The 25,615-nt window shown below is 39.1% G+C and overlaps 1 protein-coding gene and 1 long non-coding RNA gene across 4 annotated transcripts in view; one reads left to right on the top strand and one right to left on the bottom strand.

The window, feature by feature from the left end:
- MPP7 (membrane palmitoylated protein 7) overlaps nucleotides 1-25,615 on the top strand; it is a 297,751-nt gene that overhangs the window by 68,003 nt on the left and 204,133 nt on the right. The gene's annotated exons all lie outside the window — the stretch shown is intronic.
- Nucleotides 15,036-25,615, bottom strand: part of LOC117796362 — a 29,697-nt gene continuing 19,117 nt past the window's right edge. The window contains exon 3 of the long non-coding RNA XR_004620793.1: nucleotides 15,036-15,083. This is a non-coding gene — a long non-coding RNA (uncharacterized LOC117796362). The remainder of the gene's footprint in view (nucleotides 15,084-25,615) is intronic.

The raw sequence follows: 25,615 nt of genomic DNA, 5'->3' as shown, positions 1-25,615 counted from the left end.
TTGTCAGTTCCCATTGCCAGCAGTGCGAAGCCTGGCTGCCACCACCCACCGTCCATTTGCATCATCACTTCCACTCTACATGTGAAGCAGGATCAGAATTGTTAACCTGTACCCCCTGGGAAACCACTCCGATCAACTAGAGAGTTGGCCTTGTTTTTATTCCTCTGATAGTACCATTTAATCTTACGGAGTCATTCCTTTCGAGCAGAGTACCTGCGTTAGTTCTAGTTTTGTAAATTCAGTAAGTGTGGCTTTTTTTCAAACATCGTATAATACGAAATATGTACACAGAAATACACACAAAACTTTTAAAGACAGTTTATAATTTTTTTTAAAGATTTTTTATTTATTTGACAGAGGCAGCCAGTGAGAGAGGGCACACAAGCAGGGGGAGTGGGAGAGGAAGAAGCAGGCTCCCAGTGGAGGAGCCTGATGTGGGGCTCGATACCAGAACGCTGGGATCACGCCCTGAGCCAAAGGCAGACGCTCAACGACTGCACCACCCAGGCGCCCCTAAAGACAGTTTTAAAACTGGTTGTAACGCCAGTAGCCATGTGATCACCATCTGGTTCAAGGTATCAAGCATCCTGAAAGCAACCTGTGTGTTTCTTCCCATTCACAATCTCTTCAGCTTCCTTGGAGGTGGACATTAAAAAAAAAAAAATTTCCTGTTTTACACTATACATAAAACCTAGTTTATGATTTATGTAAGCTCCCTAGGCAATATAGTTTAATTTCGCTTTTTGTTGACTTTAGAAATGGGATTATACCCTATGAATTGGAGTCGTTCTACGTCTTACAACCCCCTTCTCTTGTTCTTTGGCTCGTCTTCCCGTTCTTGGTGCTGTCCTCCCCTATTCTGTATGCAGAAGTTACTAGTTGAGCACCGTTTTCCTTTAGGTTAGTGATTTCTGAATTGTATTCATGAAATATTTCCTTAACTTATGATCAAAAAGTTACTCCCTTTTCCATTTCCATTTTCATTTTGATACTTGAGAATGGATTTTTATTTGTAAGGTGTGAAGTCAGGCTCCATGTTAATTTTTCCCACGTGGGTATCCAGTTGTCCCACCGTGATGTAATAAAGCCCGTGCTTCCCTCTGCAGTGCTGCCATCTGGAACCTTCAGTACTTTGTCGAATCTCAGTGGTGGTTGTGAACATCTTTGTTTTTAGTTCTGGATCTCAAAAGAAATTATTTCAGCATTTCTTCTTCGTCATATTTGCTTTAGATTTTTTTCATCTATGCCCTTTACTAGATTATGGACGTTTCCTTTTGTTCTTAGTTTGCAAAATGACTTTAAATGACTAGCCATTGAACTTTGTCAGGTGCTTTTTATATATTCATAACAATCATCATTTGTTTCCTGCGAATGTCAACAGAGTTCATTGGCTTTTGACTTTAATTGATTTTTGACTATTAAACCAACTTGCATTTTAGAGATAAACCCAATTTGTTCATAATTTATTATCCTTTCCATATAATCAGCAGGTTTTAGTTGGCTCATATTTTATTTATAACTTGAATATCTCTTTTTATGAGTGACTTCAGCCTATAATTTTGCTCTCTCATTCTCTCTCATCAGATTTTCACAGTATCATGTTAGCCTCATGTAGTGAGTTGGGAGAAGTCTTTACTTTTCTGTGGACAAGTTTGTGAAAGACTGAAATTAGTTTTTCCTTTAGTGGAACTTACCTGTTTAGGTTACTTGGGTCTAGACATTTTCTTTTTGATAAGAATACTGGTAACTGTTTTAAAGATTGCAAGAATGTTCAGGCTTTCTATTTCTTCTTGAGTTAGTTTTAATGATTTATATTTTTCTAAGACTTGGTTTCACCTAATTTTTCAAATTTCTGAAAAAGTTGCTTATAATATTTCATGTGTGCAGTTTCTATGTTAATTTTCTTTTTGGTTCTGATATTGCTATTTATTGTCCTTTCTTCTCTTTCTTTAATATTGCCAGAGTTTTGGCAATTTCATTACTCTTTTTTTTTTTTTAAAGATTTTATTTATTTATTCGACAGAGATAGAGACAGCCAGCGAGAGAGGGAACACAAGCAGGGGGAGTGGGAGAGGAAGAAGCAGGCTCATAGCAGAGGAGCCTGATGTGGGGCTCGATCCCATAACTCCAGGATCACGCCCTGAGCCGAAGGCAGACGCTCAACCGCTGTGCCACCCAGGCGCCCCTCATTACTCTTTTTAGATACAAAACTTTTGGCCTTATTTTTCTTCATTGTATATTAGTTTTTATTTCATTGATTTTTTAAATTGTTCTTTTTCTAGTTATGAACATTCATAATTTTCAACCTTTTTTTTCTAATGTTAACGTTTAAGGCTGTTTCTCCCTAGGTACTCGTTTTATTGCCTTAGAATCATTTTGTAAGTGGTTTTTTAGAATTTTCTTGAATTTACAAATAAGAATTTTTTATTTTATATTTTGTTCCTGATTTCTACCTTCATTGCTTTGAAGTCAGAAAACTTAATTTGCATTATTTCAGTCCTTTGAAATTTGTTTAGACTTTATGGCTAGCTATGTAGTCAATTTCTGTAAGTATCCTGTGTCTAAAAAGAAGGTTTATTCTTCAGTCATTGAATGTAGTTTTTTAAATATGTCTGGTAGGTCAAGTGTGTTATTTCAAATATTCTGTGTTTTTACTGATTTTTGTTTGTTTATTCTCTCAGTTACCAAAAGAAGTATTGTAAAAAGTTTCCCTTTATGACTGGCGTGTTCTTGCAGTTCTGTCCAGTTTTTCTTGAATATATTTAAATTTGTGATTAAATATAAATTTGCTGTTTTGCTGGTGAATGAATACATTTTATACTTTTTAATACATTTTATTTTAAAGTAACTTTTTTTGTATTAATGTTTGCATGATACATCTTTTCTTATCCTTTTATTGTCAACTTTTCTGTATTCCTGCTGTATTAGTTATAGCTTTTGTGAATTACTTCCAGTTGGAGCTTTCTGAGGTAACAAGTCGGACAGTCTTTGCTTTTCACTAGAGTGTCTTCAATACAGTTAATTATAATGTCTGATTTTTAAAATTTAAAATCTAACATATTTTATGTTTTCTTATCCTGATTTTTCGAAGTTTCTTTTTCTATTATGTCTTCTTTTGGATTGGTTAGGGTTTTCCTTTCTCATTTTGGTTTTCCCCACATACAATTTTGAACATAATACATTCTCTTTCTGTTCTTTTAGTGGCTACCTTAGAAATTATGACATGAATCCTTTATTATAAAATCCTGTCTTAATCTGTACCTTTATTGTCATTCTGACAAATCCAGAGATCTTAGAACACTTTTACCCCATATACTTCCCTCCCAATTTAAGTGCTGTTGTGTCCTGTATTTTAATTCTCTCTAGAAACAGAACAAAACAAAACAAAACCCCACAACCTTGAAGACATCCTTATTTTGCTTTATATCATCAGTATTCATTTAAAGCTCCTTACATATGAACATTTTATTTATTCTACTCTCTATCTTACAACCCAGCATTCTCACCCAGGATGATTTTTCACCCGTTTAAAGTAAAAAAAAAAGCTTTAGAAGGTTTATGGCTATCAGGTTTAGAAGGTTTATGGCTATCGAACTATGTCTTTCAATGTATTAGAGCATGTTTTTATTTCCCTTCATTTTTTTCATTTTACTAAAGTATAATCGATACATGGCATACTAGTTTCAGGTGTACGATATAATAATTTGGCATTTGTATACTTGGCAGAATGATCACCACAATAAGTTTAGTTAACATCTCTCTCCATACAAATTCACACCATTTTTTCTTCTTATGCTGAGAACTTTTAAAGATTTACTTTCTTCAATCAACATTCAAATTTGCACTACATTATTATTCACTATAGTCACCATGCTGTACATGACTTCATTTTATAACTGGAAGTTCGTACCTTTTCATCCCCTTCACTCATTTCACCCACTCTGCAGCCCCTCCCTTCTGGCAACCGCCAGTATATTCTCTGTACCTGTGACTTCTGTTTGTTTGTTTTAGATTTCAGATATAAGCGAAATCCTATGATATTTGTCTTTGTCTGACTTTTTTCACTTAGCATAATACTCTCAGGGTTCATACAAGTTGCAAATAGCTAGATTTTATTTTTTTTATGGCTGAGTCGTATTCCTGTGTGTGTGTGTGCGTGCGTGAATCTTTTTCCATTCATCCCTCAAAGGACGCTTTGGTTATATCCATATCTTGGCTATTGTAAATAATGCTGCAATGAACATGGGGTGCTTGTATCTTTTTGAATTAGTTTTTCTTCAGATAAATACCCAAAAGTGTAATTGCTGGATCATATGGGAGTTCTATTTTTGATTTTCTGACTGTTTTCCAGACTCTTTTCTATATTGGCTGCGCCAGTTTCCAACCTCACCAGTAGTGCACAAGGCTCCCCTTTACCCACAGCCTTGTCAACACCTATTATTGCTTGTCTTTTTGATACTAGCCATTCTGCAGGTGTGAGGTGATATCTCATTGTGGTTTTGATTTGTGTTTCCCTGATGATTAGTGATGCTGAGCATCTTTTCATGTGCCTATTGGTGATCTGTATGTCTTCTTTGGGGGAAATGTCTATTCAGATCCTCTGCCCATTTTTTAAATGGAATTTTTGTTTCTTGTTGGTATTGAGCTGTATGAATTTTTTATATGTTTTGGTTGTTAATCACGTATTGGGTATGATTTGCACGTTCTTCTCCCATTCAGTAGATTGCCTTTTTTACTTTGTTGTTGGTTTTCTTTGCTGTGCAGAAACTTTTCAGTGTTACGTAGTCCCATTTTTGCTTTTTTTGCCATTGCCTTTGGAATCAGATCCAAAAAAAAAAAAATATCCAAGAGTGATGTCAAAGAGTTTACCCATCTATGTTTTCTTCTAGGAGTTTTATGATTTTGAGTCTTTCATTCAAGTCTTTAATCCATTTTGAGTTAATTTCTGTGTATGGTGTAAGGTAGTGGTCCAGGTAGCTGTTTAGTTTTCCCAGCACCATTTATTGAAGAGACTGTCCTTTCCTCATTGTGTATCCTTGCCTCTCGTTGTAAAGTAATTGGCCATATATGCTTGGGTTTCTTTCTGGGCTCTCTATTCTGTCCCACTGATCTATGTGTCTGTTTTTATGCCAATGCCGTACATTTCGATTATATTAGTTTTTGGGTTTATCTTGTTTGGATGTCTCTGGGCTTCCTGGATCTAAAAGTTTGTTTCCTACTTCCTTAGGGAAGTTTTTAGCCATTGTTTCTTCAAATACGTTTTCTGCCTCTTTTCTTCTGTCTTCTCCTGCTGGGACTCTTATAAGAAAAGGCTTCTGTGTGATCGTGTCCCAAAGGCCTTAAGTTACCTTCACTTTTTAAAATATTTTTTTTCCCCTCTGCTCTTTTAGGGTGAGTTCCATGGCCATTTCTTCTAGATTACTTTTTCTTCTGCTTTACCTATTCTGCTGTTGAATCCCTCTAGTTTATTTTTTAGCTTAATAATTATATTCTTTAGTTCTATGACTTCTCTTTGCTACTATCATGTATTTTCTGTCTTTGGAAGTTCTCTCTGTGTTCATTCTTTTCCTGAGTTCAGTGAAAATCTTTATGACTATTTCTCTGAACTCAGTATTAGGGAAATCATCTCCATTTCATTAAAGTTTTTTTTTTTCCCCTGGGATTTAATCCTGGTCTTTCATTGGGAACGTCTTTGTCTGTTTCCTCATTTTGCCTGACTTTGTACTTATGTGCTTGTGTTAGGTGAAACAGTTCTCTTCCAGTCTTGAAGGGGGGGCCCCGTGTGGGTGATCATTCTTATTATTTAACCTTGCCTTAGTTTTTCGTTGTCTCTTGTACTGTCTATGCAATGATTTTAGACCTGTGGAAATCGAAACACAATCCGCCCTGGCCACCAGAGTCTCATACTCAGTAGGCATCCCCTGTGTGGGTTGCATGTACCTGCTGGCTTGGGGACCACTAGCAGTGGGAGTGTCACTAGGGGGCCAGTGCACCGGCCTGCTGCTTCTGGCAGGGTTGTGGCAGCGGTGTGGAGGGGGAGGGGGTGCTGGAAAGTTAGATCGAGAATGCAAAAATAGCCCCTGCCAGCATTGGCAATGGCAGGGTAGAGAAAGAACATAAAAATGGCACCCTCCAGAGTCTACTGTTGTTGGAGGGAATCTGAGTAGCCTTTTGCCCTTCTGGTAGATGCTTTAAGATTAGCAAATGAAACTTCTTCACATATGGTCTAGGCTGTTTTCAGATTGGTGCTTTTGCACTGGGTCCTGCGGCAAATGAGCCTGAGTGTGAACCCCAGAAGGGCAGACTCTCCATTCACTACAGCCCTATGATTCTTCTGGTTGCAAGTTCCATTGGTTTTCAAAGCCAGAGAGTTTGGGACCTGTCTTTCTGGTACAGGTCCCAGGGATTAGGATGCGTGATGTGTAGCACAGATCTCTCCCCAGGGAGGAGTTTTGTATTTGTGAGACCCCTCCTCTATGGGCTGTTGCATGGGGTTTGGGGTTTTTGGCAAGAGTGTGTCTCTGTCTCTCCTATCAGTGGTGTTTTTTTGTTTTTGTTTTTTTTTTATCCTTTGTAGTGGAGTAGCTGTCCAGCTAGCTTTCAGGTTCTTTTCAGAGGTGGTAGTTTTATATGTAGCTGTAGATTTTGTGTGTCTGTAGGGGAGGGGAGTTCAGGATTTTTTTTTTGTCACTGTCTTGAATTACCTTCCTATTTGCCTCTATTCTTGAAAGGTATTTTTACTGAGCAAAAAGTGCTAGGTTGGCTATTGTTATTGATTTATTTTCAGCATAGTGAAAGATGACGAAATGATACCTTTGAAGTTGCTGTTTAGAAGTCAGCTGTCAGGATCTTTGTTTTGAAGTAATCTTTCAAGCCATGTTCTTTCTTTGGCTGTTTTTAAGACTTTAATACATACAATTTTGTTTTTGTTTTTTAATAAGTTCTGTTTAGTTCTTTTAAAAATGTTTGGCCAACATTCAAATTGTTTACACCATAGGCCCGTTTTAAGAAATCTGGTTAACCTTCTTTCCAACATCAAAATCATTAAGTTTGATCCTTAAAGCAATAGATTGAAGTCAAGAAAGGTTTTGAATATATTGCCGCACTATGCCACTAATGGAAGCCCTTTGAAATAACCAAAATGGGCTTTCTTGGCCTTGCCAATGTCATACAAATGTTTTGTTCTCATCTTTCATTTAAACGATGAATTATTTTTCCTTTTTGGTAATGCGTATATTTCATCGTGGAAAAGCAGGGTTTTCAACATGCCGCTCTTTTTTCTTCAAATTGTTTCCAAAATGAAGTATATTCTGCAGTTTTGAATTGACCATATTTTTATTTCTACTGCTCTCTTCCACAGCAGATCCAGATCATTAGGCCCGTGGCTGACCGCTAGCTGTTCTGTGTGAACAAAAAGTGGTGTGTGAATTGGCATTTGGATACAACTTTTTTTTTTAGTAGTAATACACAGAGCTTGCGTTTCTTAAATTGAATCAGGACACTTATTCTGGTGCTAGTTAGTGCTCATCAGGCATTTTTGAATGAAGGGGAAAAGTCGTCTTCATGTAGTAAAGTTAAACAGATTTTTCGGAGTTGAACAGAAAGGTCACTAAGTGCATTTTCTCACATGGCTCGTACAGGTGTGTTTGCACTTCTGTGCTATCAACGGGCGTCTTGTAAGGTACACACCCGCCGGCGTCCCGCACAGTGGCAGGCTCTCTTCTACCTTGCACGCTCTTGCTGTTACAAAAAGTCCAGTAGGCATTTCTGTTTTTGAGATTTTCAAATGCATGGCTTTCTTTATTACCACAGGTAATAGCCGTAGATTTTCCTGCCGTACAAAGTCACCTTCAGTAAATACTGTTAATGGGAGACAGTTAAAAGTTTATACACAAAAGAAGCAGGACAATCAGACTAGACCGTGTATGGAGGGGGATCCAGCCGTTAAATTCCCTATTGGTTACACTGTGGTCCTTAGATTTAATACACCATCTTATTGTGATTATATCTTAGTCTTTACACAAATGCTATGTAAACAAGTCGCTGAATATTTTGTATCTCACGGCATTGTACAGTACCTGGTATATGCAGCAGTCATTTCATATAGGAATTTGGCCCTTAATTTTCATCATTGTATAGTGTCTTTCATTTTGAGACTTCACTTTATAATCTTAATAGCAGTAGTGTGACCTCTATTTTAGCTATAAGGAGAGCAATGTCTCATAATGTACATGTAGTTTACTTTTTATTTTTAAGTTTTTCTTTAAGGTAAAATACATAGAATATAAAATTTGCCATTTTTACTGTTTTAATTGTACGATTTAATGGCATCAGGTATATTCAAAATGTCATGCAAACATCACCACTATTTCCAAAACCTTTTCATCACTCCAAACAGACACTTTGTGTCTGTTAAGCAGTAACTTCACTTGTACCCCACCCCCAGCTCCTGACAACCACCATTCTACTTTGTCTCTAGATTTTCACTATTTTAAACATTTCAGGTAAGTGGAATTACACGATATTTATCATTTTGTAACTATACCACTTCATGTAATGTTTTCAGGGTTCATCCATGTTGTAGCGTGTGTCAGAATTTCATTCTCTTTTATGGTTGAGTAATATTCCACTGTGTGTATACACTGCACGTTGTTTATCCATGTGTCTGTGGATGGACACTTGTGTGTTTCCACTTTTTGGCTATTGTGAATAATGCTGCAATGTACATTGCTGTATAAGTATCTGTTTTGAGTCCCCAACTTCAGTTCTTTTGGGTATATATATACCTAGGAGCTGAAATTCCTACTTATATAATAATTCTGCATTTAGCTTTGTGAGGAACCATCGAAATCTTTTCCATAGACTCTGCACCAGCAGTATATGAGGGTTCCAGTCCTCCATATCCTCATCAGTACTTGTTACATTCTGTAATTTTTTTTTTTTTTAAGATTTTGTTTATTTATTCGACAGAGATAGAGACAGCCAGCGAGAAAGGGAACACAAGCAGGGGCAGTGGGAGAGGAAGAAGCAGGCTCATAGTGGAGGAGCCTGATGTGGGGCTCGATCCCATAACGCCGGGACCACGCCCTGAGCCGAAGGCAGACGCTTAACCGCTGTGCCACCCAGGCGCCCCTACATTCTGTAATTTTTGATTACAGCCACTCTAGTAGGTGTGAATGGTACTTCGTTGTGGTTTTGATTTGCATTTCCCTAATGACTAACGATGTTGAGCATCTTTTTTTTGTTTTTTAAGATTTTATTTATTTGACAGATAGCAAGAGAAGGAACTCAGCAGGGGAAGTGGGAGAGGAAGAAGCAGGCTTCCTGCTGAGCAGAGAGCCCAATGTGGGGCTCGATCTCGGGACCCTGGGATCATGACCTGAGCTGAAGGCAGATGCTTGATGACTGAGCCACCCAGGCGCCCCTGTTGAGCATCTTTTCGTGTGCTCTTTGGCCATCTGTATATCTTATTTGGAGAAATAACCTATTCAAGTCCTTTGCCCATTTTTTTTTTTATTAGACTGCTGTTTTGTTGTTGAGTTTTGGAGTTCTTTATATATTTTGGATATTAAACTCTTATCAGATTTTCAACCTGCAAATATTTTTTTCCCATTGTGTAGGTTATCTTTTCACTTTCCTTGTAATATCCTTTGTACAAAACTTCTAATTTTGATGAAGATCAGTGTCCATTTTTTCTTATGTTGCTTATGCTCTTGGTGGCATATCTAAAAATCTATTGCCAAATCCCAGGTTATGAGGATTTACCCCTTGATTTAAAGTTTTAGTTAAATTTTTGGGGCGCCTGGGTGGCTCAGTCGTTAAGCATCTGTCTTCGGCTCAGGGCGTGATCCCGGCGTTCTGGGATCGAGCCCCACATCAGGCTCCTCCGCTGTGAGCCTGCTTCTTCCTCTCCCACTCCCCCTGCTTTGTGTTCCCTCTCGCTGGCTGTGTCTCTCTCTGTCAAATAAATAAATAAAATCTTTAAAAATATTTTTTGAGTTGATTTTTGTGTATGGTGTGAGATAGGGATCTAAGTTAATTCTTTCCCATGGAGAAATCCAGTTGTCCTAGTATTGTCTATTTTGTTTTCATCTCTATTTTTAGTGACTATCAGTTTTTATCCTCTAAAACTGATAGTTTTATCTAGCATTAGTTTGTGCTTTATCTGGAAACAATTTATTGGCAAAAGAGGTCAGTGTCCTTAGTTTAAAAATTATTAGAAAACTTTGGTGGATTCATGATACTATTTAAGAGAATTTCTCAACTCACAAAGCCCTGGGGATAGGGGAAATTACCTCTCAGGTTAAATAAAACCTAATTCTTATTATTGTGGTTTGTATTCTTACTTTGTTTTGGTGGCTTATTTTTTTGGTTGTCTTTGTGAAATAAGTGCATTTTTAGTTCCACTTCTAGCATAGGTAGATTCACTATCAGTTAAGGTTGGAATCCTGTTAACTTTCTTTATCGATGTCATTATTTTGAGGGCCATCTTAGCTAGTAATAATAGATAGCAGGAAAAGGCCAATTAAAATTAATCCACATTAAATAGGGTATGAAAAGAATAAGAAAATGGCGGGGAAATGATCAGAACTTTATCTAGGAAAAGGAAATATTAATTGTGACCACATTTTAAATGTAAGTAAGAACATTGTAGGTAACGATAATAACTGTGCTAATTCTTAGCGTGATTGTCATATACGCTGCTGAATTTTCCTTTGTTGGCATAATATTGTTGACAGCATTTTATAATAGCACTTTGACTTTTGCAGTGGGATAATAAAAAGGGCATTTTAAGAAAAATATTTGAAATCTTTAGTTTCTCCAGTCGTATTTGTTTTTTGTTGGTTTTTACCGTTCAGTATTTGGATTGTTGTCTTTTGAAGTGAAATGTATTGTCGGTATGTAGTATTTTTCTCGGTTGTTGATTAGCAGACCTCTTTCAGAGGCTCGGTCCCCACTATCATTGGTCATAGTGGAGCAGCTCCTCAACATCACTTTCACCAACGTTGCGAAGGCCTGTATTTCTGCAGTGATGTTTATGGCATCCAAGATAAAAACCAATGACAGTGTGCCGGCATGGGTTAGGTGGACAGGAATGTTTAAATGAGGGCTGGTATTTATATTGTCACTTTACTGGTGAATATGAAATGTTTATTTTCCTGTAACCTTGTAATGTTTGGGACTTAGATCATAAATATTTAGAAGATGGGAACCTCTGTTTGTATTAGTATTTTCTTTTTTTTTAAATATTTATTTTATTTTAGAGAGACAGAGAGAGGGAGTGGGGGGAGGGGAAGAAGGAGAAGGAGAGAGAGAATCCCAAGCAGACTCCCTGCTGAGCACAGAGCCTGACGCAGGGCTTCGTCTCAGGACCCTGAGATCATGATCGGAGCGGAAGCCAAGAGTCAGGTGCTTAACTGACTGAGCCACCCAGGCGCCCCTGTATTACGATTGTCAGTGACTAGGCTTCTCCGAACTAATCTTTAAGTCTTTCATCTATTTTAGTTAATTGAGTATATGATTTGATATAATTATAGTTGTGTAGTGTAAACTTTCTTTTTTTTAAAGATTTTATTTATTTATTTGACAGAGAGAGACACAGCCAGCGAGAGGGAACACAAGCAGGGGGAGTGGGAGAGGAAGAAGCAGGATCCCAGCAGAGCAGGGAACCTGATGCGGGGCTCGATACCAGGACCCTGGGATCACGCCCTGGGCCGAAGGCAGACGCTTAAGGACTGAGCCACCCAGGCGCCCCACAGTGTAAACTTTCCAAACACAATGGCAATAAGCAAATGCTGTGAAAGTTAATAGAAAAGCTCTGACAAGCATAGTCTCGGCAGCACTGGCACAACCTTATGAAACAATCATGCAAAAATCATAATCCTGTTGCAAATTTGAACCCAGGTGAACAAAATCTTTTTTTTTTTTTTAAAGATTTTATTTATTTATTCGACAGAGATAGAGACAGCCAGCGAGAGAGGGAACACAAGCAGGGGGAGTGGGAGAGGAAGAAGCAGGCTCATAGCGGAGGAGCCTGATGTGGGGCTCGATCCCATAACGCCGGGATCACGCCCTGAGCCGAAGGCAGATGCTTAACCGCTGTGCCACCCAGGNCCGCTATGCCACCCAGGTGCCCCGTGGTGAACAAAATCTTAATTGATTTTTTTTTTCCTTCAGTAGTGCAAGGTTGCCAGTGGAAACTGCCCGTGGGCCACATAAGAGACCACTGGACCCTATAATGCTTAGCAGTCTGTACCTTAAGAAACATGAATTAATCTGTTCTATAAATGAATGAATGAATGAATGAGTGAATGAATATATAAATAAATGAATAAATAAATTTTATTTATTTAAAATAAAATAAAAAAATAATCTATTCTCTTGCACTGTTTCCTGTGAGGCTTTGAGGCCAGTTAGCAATTTGGAAAATGTCGCTCCTTGCTCTCCAAGCAGTTTCTTGGTCAGGAGAACATACCGCATTAAATGACATTTAAATTAAAGGGAATATTTCTTGGTGGTCTTCTTATGAAATAAAAGTAGTTACATAAGGAGGCTATTTTTATAGCCCGGTTTTCTGTATATGCTTCTGTGTATATGATGCTGATTAAAAATAGCCAAATTGCTTGGTTTTGTGTTATAAATATTCTTCACTGTCCCAAAAGACAATGTGCCTTTTTTTTTTTTTTTAATCTTAGCGCAGTCTTCAGGTTCAGTGCTAAAAAGGGTTTGTTGACAGCTTGAGTGATTTTATATATATATATATATACACACACACACACACACACACACACACACACACACACACACATATAGGATTGTCTTGGTAGATTTCAGATCCCTGTTGCGGCAGAATCGTTCAGTGTAAAATATTCTTTTCTTAAAAATAAACAAAACCAAAAACTGGGCAAGGCATGCCAAAGACAGGACAAGGGACGAAGGTCCAGGCCTAGTCAAAAAGAGGGCTCAGAGGACTCTGACCCCCCCCCAATAAAAAAGTCTTTTAAGAGGTTATCTTTAAGCATGTTCAAAAAGTGAAAAACCAGCATTCGATCGAGGAAAATTGTAATTCTTACACATTCCTAATCCTAAACTGGGATTTCTAGCTATATATTCAGATCAAAATCCAAACCAAAAATCACTTTGAGAATTCGTATGAATCATGCTAGTCATATACCTTCTGAGAGTTCCTCGATGCAAATGAGAGGCTGTCTCTTTAAGATTTTTGCATGCAAAATACATTTTGAAAGAAAATATGCCTTTTTTAAAAAGCCCTAAAAATGCTAATATTATCAAAACATATAGGCAGGTAGAAGCATGCACTTTAAATTAAAATGAATGACAGGGTGCATTTTAGAATCAGGAAAATTTTTGGATTCTAGTGTATTCATACATTATGCATGTATGTGTATGGCTGACCTTCCCAGTGTGTTGCCATGACTTCCAGAGCTGTCATGTTTTTTGAATTAAGAAATTCTTCATGCCAGGCGAGTACTTGGTTCTTATGGGAAGGCTTATTTATTTGTGAGTTAGTTCATTATCTGTTTCTCAAGCATTTACTGAGCACCCACGTGCCGGCAGGATGGGGAATATACATCCTCTATATGGAGGTGCCTAGAAGAACTGAGCACAGGTGTTTTAAGAACAAGGTCGACTGTGCTCATTATCACAGGAGAGGGGAGATGGATGAAGTGAGATGGAGTTCAGAGTTGGGAGAGATTAGTGCCAGCTTCTGGGGTAGGTGATGGTGGGGCACTTGATCTCGGAATTAAGGGATGAATAGGATTTGGACATAAAATTATTTTACATGGCAGAAACTTGGAAATTGCTTCTAAAGGAATAATTTTCCTTAGGAAAATGAATTACAGAGCGCTAATGAGTTCCATGGAAATGAACTTTCACCCATTCCGGTGACTTTTGAAATGCCACTGAATGCTTAATCATGTGACCTCACTTCAGTTTTTGATAGAAATCGATTCCTAGCTTACCTAAAAATTCTTTTCTCTCTGGTAATATAAAATGTATTTAATGGGTTTATATTGCCTTCGGAATTTGTCATTCAGAAGACACGACTCTTAGAGAAGAGAAGTTGAGGGATACGTGGTAAGTGGTTACAGTAAAGATGGAGAGCAAACTGAGAAGACGGCTTCATGCCATTAAGACGTAATTAAATAGCTCTCATATAGGGCCATTGAAATTTATAAAATTTAAAAAATATTTTATTTGCCAGAACTCAACATTAAATGTTAAACTTCCCTTTCAGATGTAGTACACTTGACCCTCCTAAATTTTTAAATACTGTTCAGGAAGCTCAGGTGGGCATGTGTTAAGATATGGGACCGAAGGCCTACATATTTTGTTTTGCTGCTTCTTGACGGGCGAGGATTGTGGAAGAATCACCCCTGTAAATATTGTGCAAGGATCTTTTGTAATAGCAGATGTCTGTTAGACTGAATTTTTATAATGCAGTTTGCACATAAAGAGATGATTAGGGATTAGCTTCATTACATAGGGATCCTAGTTTATTCGATTTCATTTTTTTCCTGAATGGTACTGGGGATTCAGCACTTTTAGTAGAATAATTTCTCACTGCTTGGATGATTTGCAATGGTACCTTTATCGTCTACTCAATTCTTTATGTATACTAGATCTCTTTCCATATATTCTATTATGTTTCAGCAGAACTAGCTGGCCAGTTTTTTGAGGGTTTTTACCCCTGATGGTTATGATTTCTGTAGGAAACAAACTTTCAAGCTGTTTAAAGAAGACTTGTGTGGATCCAAAGACCGGGAAGCATTTACTTTCAAGGTCAGCAGTTGCGAGCCACCAGTTTATTACTTTTTGCTTAAAAATAAAATACAGTTATAGCTGAAGTTATTCCAGTTGTTATTAAAATTCATGCATGGATGTACCGTAATTATCATAAGTTGGGAACTCTGAAACCTACCACATGTTCTCCGCATGAAACAAGATTCTTTTTTTACACAATTTTGATGATGAGAAGTTTCTTAGGAGCACAACTGTTGTACTTTTGTGTAGCAGATTGTTCTTGGGGGGATATCATGAAGGCCATTTCAGGAGAATACCTGAAAAGAAAGCCATTATAAATAATTCTGAACACCTCTAGGAGCTTTTCCTTCACTTGATTGCTCATTGATTCAGCTAACGAGCCTCTGGGAGGAAATGATAAAGATGATGGCAGCTACCGGGGTCCTAGCTACCGGGGTCATCCACGTGCTGGGTGCTTTTTGTACATTCATCTCACTACAGATCACGGAAGCACCAGTTAGGTGCTAAGAACTCATTCTTTCTCTCTGTTGGCTATTGTCATCCTGTGAGAAACACCTGTCTCTGTCTGCAGCGCCATCAGTACAACTAGTAGGCCCTCTTGTGTCAACTTGGTTTCTCTTGCTGTTACTTTTCTTCCTGATTAAATAAGGTTAGTGCCTGTCGGTCTGTCCATTACGTATTGTGAATACGCTGACTGTAGGGTGATGAGAGGTAAGATTTAGGTTCGTGCTCTGCGGTGAGAGCTGAATTCCAGGTAAACTCTTTATTTGGCTTGAACCTAACATGCTAGGTTCAGTTTTAACTATATTATAAATATTGAAATCAATGAGAATAAATCCTATCATGTTATCAAGTATAATAAAACAAATACAATGCTTTACCTTTAATGGCCGACTCTTCCAGGCTAGAAGGCCCTATAACTAGTTAAATGTAGTGTAAATGTAAATCATTTTTCTACGAGACCATTATAAACCATAATTCATGAGAGTTTTCGAAGTAATTTTCATTTTGCTATGGCTTTATCTTGTGGGTGAGTACTTTTAAGGAGCAAAGTACAGTTGACCTTTGCACACTGTGGGGGCTGGGGCACCAGCTCCTCCCCAGATCTCCTCCCCGACACAGTTCAAAATAACGTGTGTAACTTTTGACTCTCCAGAAACTTTGCTAATAGCCTACTGTTGAGCAGAAGCCTTAGCGATAACATAAACAGTCGATTAACATCTTTTGTATGTTGTACGTACTCTGTATTCTTAGCGAGGCAGTAGGCTAGGGAAAAGAAAATGTTATTGAGAAGGCCGTAAGAGGAAAGACATTTACAGTAGCGTGCTGTAAAAAAAAATCCACGAATAAGTGGGCCCGTGCAGTTCAAACCAGTATCATTCCATGGTCAACTCTACGGTCATACTCACTTTGATAGCGGAGGATGTCCTCTGTGGGCCACAGAATGCGAACACAGAGCTAATTACAAATTGGAATCTGTTTAGAGCTTAGAGACAGCTTTTACAAGTTAGGGTTACATACAGGTGTATGCACGTGCCCTCTGCCTTGCCCTGATATTCTACACTTTAGGTAATTGCGTAAAATGATATTAACAAGCTGCACTATTAGAATTATTTAAATTGTTTTGCATATATAAATCGGAGCTTGCCAAATGCTTTAATAAGTTATCCCCAGTTGGGGGAGAGTGTAAGAAAAAGAATGCTTCTGTCAGAGTTGTATTAAAGTATTTTAGTATAGGTACTCTTGGAAATGAAACATACTTTAAATGAGAAAAATTGAATCCTGTTATGAATGGCACTGAATAGTGCTGATTACTTTACCTTTGACAAAGTGGAAAATTTAAAGCTTGGTGTATCCCATTTTATTAATATAATAAAATTTTATAGTGTTGCTCTGGGCGTCGATATACGTCCTTTAGTGTTTATTAGCCCTTGGTTATAGTTAAATGTTTTGGTCCTGTGCCTGGCCATACTGTACAGAATGCAAATATCAAAACTAAGAAAAATACCAAACAAATACATGTTTTTCTTATTCTCAAGTCTTTTTCTATAGGATTTCTAAATATTTCGGTTACTTATACGACCTAGTATGATTGAGCACAGAGAACATCTTTTTTATCATTTAACATAGGTTATAGCTTCCCCAGACTTGTTCTAATAATGAAGCTATGAGGGATATGACAAGAATGGTGATATTAAATTTCTCTAGACTAACAGTAAATTTTTCCATTCTGATGTCAGGAATGCTGAGCATCTGGAATCTGCAAGAAGAGTGAATTGTTCACTGCGGGAACACTTTCATCAAATTCTGAGCCACTTACTCTCTTAGGAACTACTACTGTCTTGTACAGAATATTATATTTTTACAGAAGCAGTTTTCTGGAACTGGAAAAATTTCTTCACTTTACACTTCTGTACGTTTGTACAATTTCACGTTTAGAGATGTTCGTGTTTTGAGAATTAATGATTAATGTCACGTTTTAGCCTTAAATTCGTTTTCTTTGGTTTAATAGCAGTCATTTATATTTGTTCAAATACAGTGAAAAAGCAATAGAAAATGAGTTGCCCTCAACAAAGAATTCTTAATAGTTTATATAGATGGATCTGTACTTGTCATCTTTTTCCTTGAATTTTCAGAATAGCTGCAATAAGTACCTTGCTATCTTTGACCTTGATTGTGGCATAAATGTATTTCTATGAAAGTGCTGTATGGAGGTAGAGCAAAGGAATGTGTGAAACTCGCTATTAGTTTGGGTTAAAACATTTCTGAGGTCAGGAGTCATGGGTCATGCTGGGTATTTAAAATAAGTATAACTTGGTATACGTTTTCTGTTTTTGTTTTTTTTTTTTAATTCTAGCCTTTTAATTTTTCTTAGCAAAAACTTTACCTCTATTTAGCAAATTTTTGCTCGGAATTAGAATCTCTTGCATCCTGAGTGGTGTACAGACACGTACACTTTGTTCCTTGTGTTCGGGTGTTATTGCTGGTGCTGGTGCTGGGTTTGATCGTACAGTAGGGGGTATCGCTGCCTAAAATACGGGCCAGAGTCTTTGGTGAGAACACTTCGTGTTATTTCTCACTGGTTAGTATCTTCATGTTCTGTGGATCCTAATATGTGTTTATGATTTAGTTTGCTTAAAGTGAGATATTCTTCGCTCTCTCAGTTCAGTAGTAGTCAGTCAGTCTCGTGCATATGTGCCTCACCCAGTGTTCTGTCATCAGCTGAGCCTAAACATGGAACCGTGAAGTTGCGTATCTTCCTTCCATGTATGGTTTTGTTACTCAGGTGCACGGGGACGTAGTGTCCCAAGTGTGTGAACAGTCTTAGTGTCCTATTGATCCTTTAATCTGCAGGTTCCTTCCTCTGCTGCTAAATATTCTCTCCTCCCCCCAGCCACACCCCTCCCCAGCACCTTCCCATCTTCTCTTCGTGGTAGCCCTGTCTCTAGGCAGACTATGGGGGTGTCCTCCTTACTGATGTGAACAATCCAGAGGAGTGGTGACGACTTACCTGCCCTCCGATAAGGCCCTCCACTGACTCCATGAACTGCATTAAGTAGTGGTATTTTCATTTAGCTTCAGGTCTCCCTAAGCAGTTATGAATCCTCCTCAGTCCAGTACAAGTTCACAAAATCATAGTTCACATTCTTTGCCTGCCTCATTCTCTTCAGGTTTTCTGAACCACAAACACTTGGGTACGTTGGAGGCTTTTATTTTTTGCTTTGCCCTTGGATTGGTTTTGATGTAGTCCAGATGGTGTGTCTGTACTTGACAGTTTTCTTGATGAAAAGGTAGCTCTCTGTTGTTTGACAAATGGGACAACTCTGCTAATTTCCCTCTTTTCCAAAGCATCCTGACTTTATTCTCATCTGTGTACGAAATAAATATGTTTCCTGGCTTCTTTTTCATCTATTACTTCCTATTCCCCTCTTCCATCCATCTTAAAAATTCAGAAAATAATTTTTATAATAAAGGTGAATTTTGTGAAGTGGGTCCATACCAAATGGTAAGCCTTTATGTGACTTTATGGTGTAAGTTTCTGACTGATGCAGTTTGCTGTCTGAGAATGTTGTCATTTTTGTGTGAATGATCTGCTTAAGTTTCAAATCTCAGAATCTTTTGTTTTCCTATATAACTGTATAACTTTGAAATGGAAGATACAATTTAGTTTGTCAGTTTTTAATCACTTAACCTATAAATAGAAATCAAGCAAGAGTTCTTGACATTTTTCTTACGAATATGTTAATTATATCAATAACACTTTAAAAATTGCAGGGAGACCTGATGTTAAAAGGTTTAAAAGCAAGATCTGTTTTAAAAAACAACCACAGGGCACCTAGGTGGCTCTGTTAAGCGGCGGACTCTTGATTTCAGCTCAGCTCTTGATTTGTGCTCAGTGGGGAGTCTGCTTGAGATTCTCTCCCTCTCCCTCTGCCGGTCGCCCCCTCAAAGAAAGAAATCTTTAAAAAAAACAACAACCAACCAACCTCTTGAGATGAATTCTGCTGCTGGCTGTTTTGCCAACATCTCTGGATGTAGCCAGGGTTCCCCGAAGTTTATTTCTACCCAAAGAATGAGGATAACAGTACTTAACAGTGACAAAATTGATCCTGTAGCCAATGAACCATTTTTGAACGTCATTTCCAGAGTTAAGGGGCCAGAGATCCAGAATGATCGAATACTTTGGATGTTTGTTGCAGATGTGTTCAGAGTCCCTCTGTTTTCGTAAGGCAACGCCAGTTTGGTATAGGCCATCATCTCCCCCGTGTTTCTTTAGTATGCCTAACACTGCTGGTCGGAGGGAAGTGCGAAGCATATGTCATCATCTCAGTGAAGGGATGACTGTTATTTTTCTATTAACACTTGAAGCATTTTGCAAGATTAGTACGCAACTATCTCCGCCTGTTTAGTGTTATTGACAAATGATTCGTTCCCTGGACCCACAGTCTGGATTTTGAAACAGGACTGTGCACTGGCACACGGTTTACATAAGCCAGTATTGTCCGAAGTTTGTCAGTGAATATGTGCTATTGATGGCATCACAATTGTAGCAACGGATGTTTCTTGCAAGGGTTTGTGGAGTATGTTTATCTTGAATATGAGATACCTTGAACTTAGCTGTTGGAGAACAGAGCACATTTTGTCCTATTTCTTTTGTTCCCCACTCTTCCTTACTATGGAAATGTCTAGATTGACTTGGGTCACGGGTGTGTGATCACTTATCTTCATTTCTGTTTAGTTCACTCTTTACCCCAAAACATGGGGTCCGTCATTGCGTGTGTTTTTGCCCGTTGTGGAAAGCCTTTCTCCCTCTTAATATATTCCAGCGTGATAAACTTAAAATTTTGTCATCTGTCTCCATAATGCTTGGGTCTACTCATATATTTGGTATTTACTTTGAAATTTATTATTTTTTAAATTTGTTTATTAGCATGTGAGTGCAAGAGCGGGAGTGGGGGGGGCAGAGGGAGAGGGAGAAGCAGACTCCCTGCTGAGCAGGGAGCCTGACTGGGGCCTTGAATCCAGGACCCTGAGATCATGACCTGAGCCAAAATCAAGAGTCCAACCCTTAACTGACTGAGCCACCCAGGTGCCCCAAGAATTTTTTATTTAAAAAAATGCTTACATATGTTTAACAGCCGAGTGAGGTGTCATTCTAAGCTTTTCAGATAACTCATTTAGTCCTCATTACAGTCCTGCAAGGTTAGTACTATTATGTCTACAGGTTAAGAATGGCTGCACAGAGATGTTAATTACCAGTGGCAATGGCGGAATTCACAGTTCTGTCATTTGGCTCTGGAGACTAAGCATCCTACCCCCGGGGCCTTTGTAAGTGTGGTTCTTTTCCTACAAGATTTTTCTACCCCCCCCATTTGATGTCTGTGCTTCCTTCAGGTCAGCACAGTGGTCACTCCCCCGAGGAAGGTTCCCCTGATGTTGTTCATCTCCCTTGGTTAAACTTTCATGGTGCCTCCACCCCCTCTCTTAATTAAAGCGCCTTTCACAGTTACAACTTTGCTTTTGTTTTCCCTGGAGTTTCCTAACACTATGCCTAGGGGATGAATCTGTTTGCTTTTTCCCTTCCCCTCACCTTTGTAGCCCCAGTCCTTATCAGTGCCTGGCATGCGGCCAGCACCTAGTATTTGTAGAGCGAGGTTGGAAGGGAGCAGGTGGCATTTTGAAATGCAAGGGTCTTGGGAGTTTGCCCACTTCTTACACACACTCCTTGAAATAGTATCAAGTATGTTATGTTAAATCTGTTCGTGCAACTTTGAGGTAAGTATGTTTCCATGATTGTTTTGTCTTTCAGATAATCTCTGGGGTCCTGAAGGAGGGGAATAAGTCAGCAGTAGCTATCACCAGAAGGTTAATTATTTAGTGAATTGGTCTAAGATTGCGTGGATAGAGTTATATTTGCAGGGGATAGCAAGTAGCCGTCCTCTGTGGCTGGAATGGAATTTCAGGGGAAGTTGTGAGCTACAGGGCTGGTGAAAGGCTTATGTCAGGTTATTACCCAGAAGTGAAATTTTTAAAATTATAAAAGTAATACCGATTTTGTAAAAACTCAAGCAATGCAGAAATAGATAGAGCAAAAATGAAAGTAATCGTTTCCTGTTCTGGTTTCTCTTCTTAAATGACACACTGATAACAGTTGGAGATTGGTCCTGCAGATGGCCTCCGGGCTCCTTGGAAGTAGAATGCATGAGTGAGTAAATGAGTGAATCACTGGATCAAAGGGAATGTAAGCTTTCAATTTTCATTGTCAATAACGAATACCAATGTATGACTTCCTGCTTTATTCATTCTTCTATTCTCCCCAATGCCTCTTTCAGCCTTTTCTTTCAGATGCAAACACTCTCTTCCCTCCCCGACTCTCAGTAGGTGACCTCTGTGGAATAGTTTACTGAAAATACAACCGCTGTCATAAGGCGACTTGCCGCATGTCCCTGTACCATTTCCACCGTATTCCACCTTCCTACTTGGAACCGTAGGCGAGGCAGCCACACTTTGACCTAACGCCATCCCTCCACTTGTGCCCAGACCCCCTTCTTCCCATCTGCTGGGGCACAGAGCCGCGGCAGATTCCTCCCTCTCTTTCGTTGTCAGACCTTCTCTGTCATGGATCTGTACCATGAGCACACAAATGATGCTGGGCTGGGTTGTCTTCCCCCATCTTAAAAACGTCGTTGCTCCTCATTCCCTTACCAACAGCAGTTCTCTTTGGTAAGGGATCGTAGGGGTGTCTGTCTTTGTAGGAGTTGTCTGAGTTGGCTTTTTCCAGCGTGTCTCTGGTTTTGGTGTTCTTCATCCAGGCTTCTTCACTCCTCATGATGCCAGAGCCCACAAGCTCCATGTTGCTCAATCCAATGGCTGGTCCTCCGTCCTTACTTTACCTGGCCTGTCAGGGACGTTGGGACGTCGTGGGCCATTCGTTGTTCCTTGCCACACTTGGGCTCCTAGATAATATCCCCCCGGTGCTCCTCTGACTGCTTGTCAGCTGTTGCACATGGAACAGTGGAGACCCCAGGCCGCAGTCCTAGGCTCCTGTTTTATGTCTACACTCATGACCTTGACGATCTCCTTCAGGCTCATGGTTTTGAATACAATCCATATGCCAATGGCTCCTAAGTACAGATCTTCAGCCCAGACTGCTCTGCTGAGCTCCAGGCTGCCCACTGCATCTCCACCCAGATACCCACTAGAGACCTTGAACTTGACGTGTTTAACACTGACCTTCCCTGTCACACTGATGGCAACTTAAAATAGTCTTAGAGAAATGTTTGATTCTTTTTTTTTTCCTTTCCCCCCGTACCCCTCATTCAGACAGAAATTCATAGCTAGCTCTTGCTTTAAAATCTCTCCAGAATTAGAATACTTCCAGAGCTTCCACTGGCTGCTGCCTGGTTCAGGCCGCCATCATCATCGTGTGCCTGGATCGTGCATTGACCCTCTGACATGGTTCTTTGCCTCTGCCCTTGCTCCCCTGCTGTCTCTTCTCAATTCAGCAGCTGGAATGGTGCTTTTTAAAAGTGTAAGATCATGTTACCCCTTCAGTCAGAACCCTGCAAAGGCTCTTTCCCTCTAAAGTAAAAGTTAAATTCTTTGCAGTATTTGTACTACAAGGACCCTACATGAACTGGTTGCTGATTTCCTCTGTTATATTATTTCTCACGTCTCTCCCTCTTCCTCCCTTTGCTGGAGTCATGCTGGGCTTCTTGCCCTTCCTCAGATGCTCCAGGCATGCCCTATCTCTTCGAGGTTTGGGTTTTTGTATCGTCTGATCCCTCTGCCTGGAATGCTTGTCCCTCAGATACTCCCATGGCTCACTCCTTCACCTTCAAGTCTTTGTTCATTTGTCACTTGCTTCTTGTAGTGTACCCAGACTCCCTCATTCGTCACTGCCTTGTGAGTGGCCCAGAAATGGATCTGTCTTACACTTCTCTACTCCTTTTTTTTTTAAAGATTTTATTTATTTATTTAGAGAGCACAAGCTGGGGGAGGGGAAGAAGGAGAAGGAGAGAGAGAATCTCAAGCAGACTCCACGCTGAGCATAGAGCCCAACGTGGGGCTCGATCTCACGACTCTTGAGATCATGACCTGAGCCCAAATCAAGAGTTGAATGCCTAACTGACTGAGCCACCCAGGTGCCTCTACTTTTTTTTCTGTCAGTACTTGTCGCTTTCCAACATACTGTATAGTTTACTTCTAATGCTTACTATTTGTCTTCCCCCCAGAGCATTAGCTCCATAAAGGCAGGCATCATTGTCTCTTTGGTTTACTGATACATTCCAAACACCTTGACCAGCATCTGGTACATTTGAACTTATAGTGGTCAATAAATACTGATTGAATGAATGAATATTTATCCCAACAAATGACTGCTCAGCTTGTTTTCCCATGCCTTTGTCAAGACTGGGTATTTGTAAATTTATTTATTTATTTTTAAAATTATTTATGTATTTAAGTAATCTCTACACCCACTGTGGGGCTCAGACTCATGACCCTGAGATCAAGAGTCACATGCTCTCCATACTGAGCCAGCCAGGCACTGCTGGGTATTTGTAAATTTATTTCCTTAATTGGTAGGAGGAAATGATATGCTTTGCTTCACTTTTTAGAATTTTTAAAAATTATGTGTTGGATTGAACATTGGGGAGCCCTGTCATCTACCACCATCTGCCCACTCCTGTGTCATTCCCCATTTTTCTCTCAATTTATTCATCTCTCATTATACTTAATATCAGTCACTTGCTTGGTGCAAATAATTTTTAGTTTCTCTGCAAACTTCTTTTTTTTTTTTTTGATGTGTGAAAATTTTGTTATAAAGTCTATTAGTGATGGCCAGTTATATTTTCTAAGTTCTTTGTATGCTAAAAGCATTTAAGTCCAACATGACAAAAATATTCTATGAAATGTTCCAGTAGTTTATACTTGATATATTTGATCCATCTGTAATTTGGGTATCAGGTTAGTCTTTCAACTTTTCTCTTTAAGGTAGCTCTTGAAGACTTTTGAGTAGGACATTGAAATGTTGGGATTCTTACAGAAGCATAGCCAGAGCTGAGGTTAAGTCCTGAATATGCCACTTGCTAGGCTAAATGTATTTCCTCCGGTACAAAGAAGGTAGTCATGGAACCTACTTATGGAGAGCAGTGGGCGAGGTAACCTGCAAAGCACTTACCTTAGCTCTGTAAGTGTTAGGTAGGATTACTACTAGCACTTGCATCTGGTAATAATTATTAATATTATTTTAGGAAGCTTTATTAGTTGGTGGTAGGAAGGAAAGATTAAGGAAGGGAGAGAATAGAAATAGACATAATTTTTAATAACTAGCTTTTTAGGCGAGGTGAAAACTGTAGAGGGTTTCACTGTGATGGTGGGAACTTTTCTTTACCTACAGTTAAAATTACTATCCAGGGGCGCCTGGGTGGCTCGGTTAAGTGGCTGACTCTTTTAAAGATTTTATTTATTTATTTGACAGAGAGAGATAGCCAGCGAGAGAGGGAACACAAGCAGGGGGAGTGGGAGAGGAAGAAGCAGGCTCCTAGCAGAGGAGCCTGATGTGGGGCTCGATCCCATAACACCAGGATCACGCCCTGAGCCGAAGGCAACGCTTAACCGTTGTGCCACCCAGGCGCCCCTAAGTGGCTGACTCTTGATTTTGGCTCAGGTCATGATCTCAGGGTCGTGAGATCAAGCCCCGTGTTGGGCTCTGTAACGAGTCTGTTGGAGATTCTCTGCTTCTGCCCCTCCCCATGCTTGTTCTCTCTTTCTCTCTCTCTCAAATAAAGAAATCTTTAAAAAAAATTAAAAAAATAAAATTACTATCCAAAGTCCAGTGATTCGAGTAATCTTATGAAGTAATGAAACCCTAATCCCAGATGAGAACAACTAATAATCTTCTGATTAATACACTATAATGTTGGGTGAATTGTTTATTCAACATTGTTCCATTTCCGTATGGATTAGGTCAGTGTTATCTACCTTCCCCAAACCTTGATCAAATCACTGGTCTGTTACGGAACAATGCATCTTATATCAAGATAATAAGATTATTTTAGAATTATGACTTTAGCTCCACAGCACTACTCTTATTTAAAGAAAACAACAACAGCAACCCACCACAAGACAAGTTGCTAAAGCATCAAAGTATTTCAGTCTGTATGTGAAGTACTCGCCCGGAGCCTCTGTCACTTGTGTCGTCCAGGGCTCCAAAGGCCTCAAGAACGTACTCTGACCGTAAGCTGTTGGAGGCGGGGAGTAAGCATTTGGATTTTTGTCTTTAAGGAAAATGACAGATAAGTTTATCTTTCAGTGTAGGAAGGCT

The sequence above is a fragment of the Ailuropoda melanoleuca genome, chromosome 15 (genome assembly GCF_002007445.2).
Source record: "Ailuropoda melanoleuca isolate Jingjing chromosome 15, ASM200744v2, whole genome shotgun sequence".
Taxonomy (NCBI): domain Eukaryota; kingdom Metazoa; phylum Chordata; class Mammalia; order Carnivora; family Ursidae; genus Ailuropoda; species Ailuropoda melanoleuca.
This window is presented reverse-complemented; position numbering and strand designations above follow the sequence as displayed.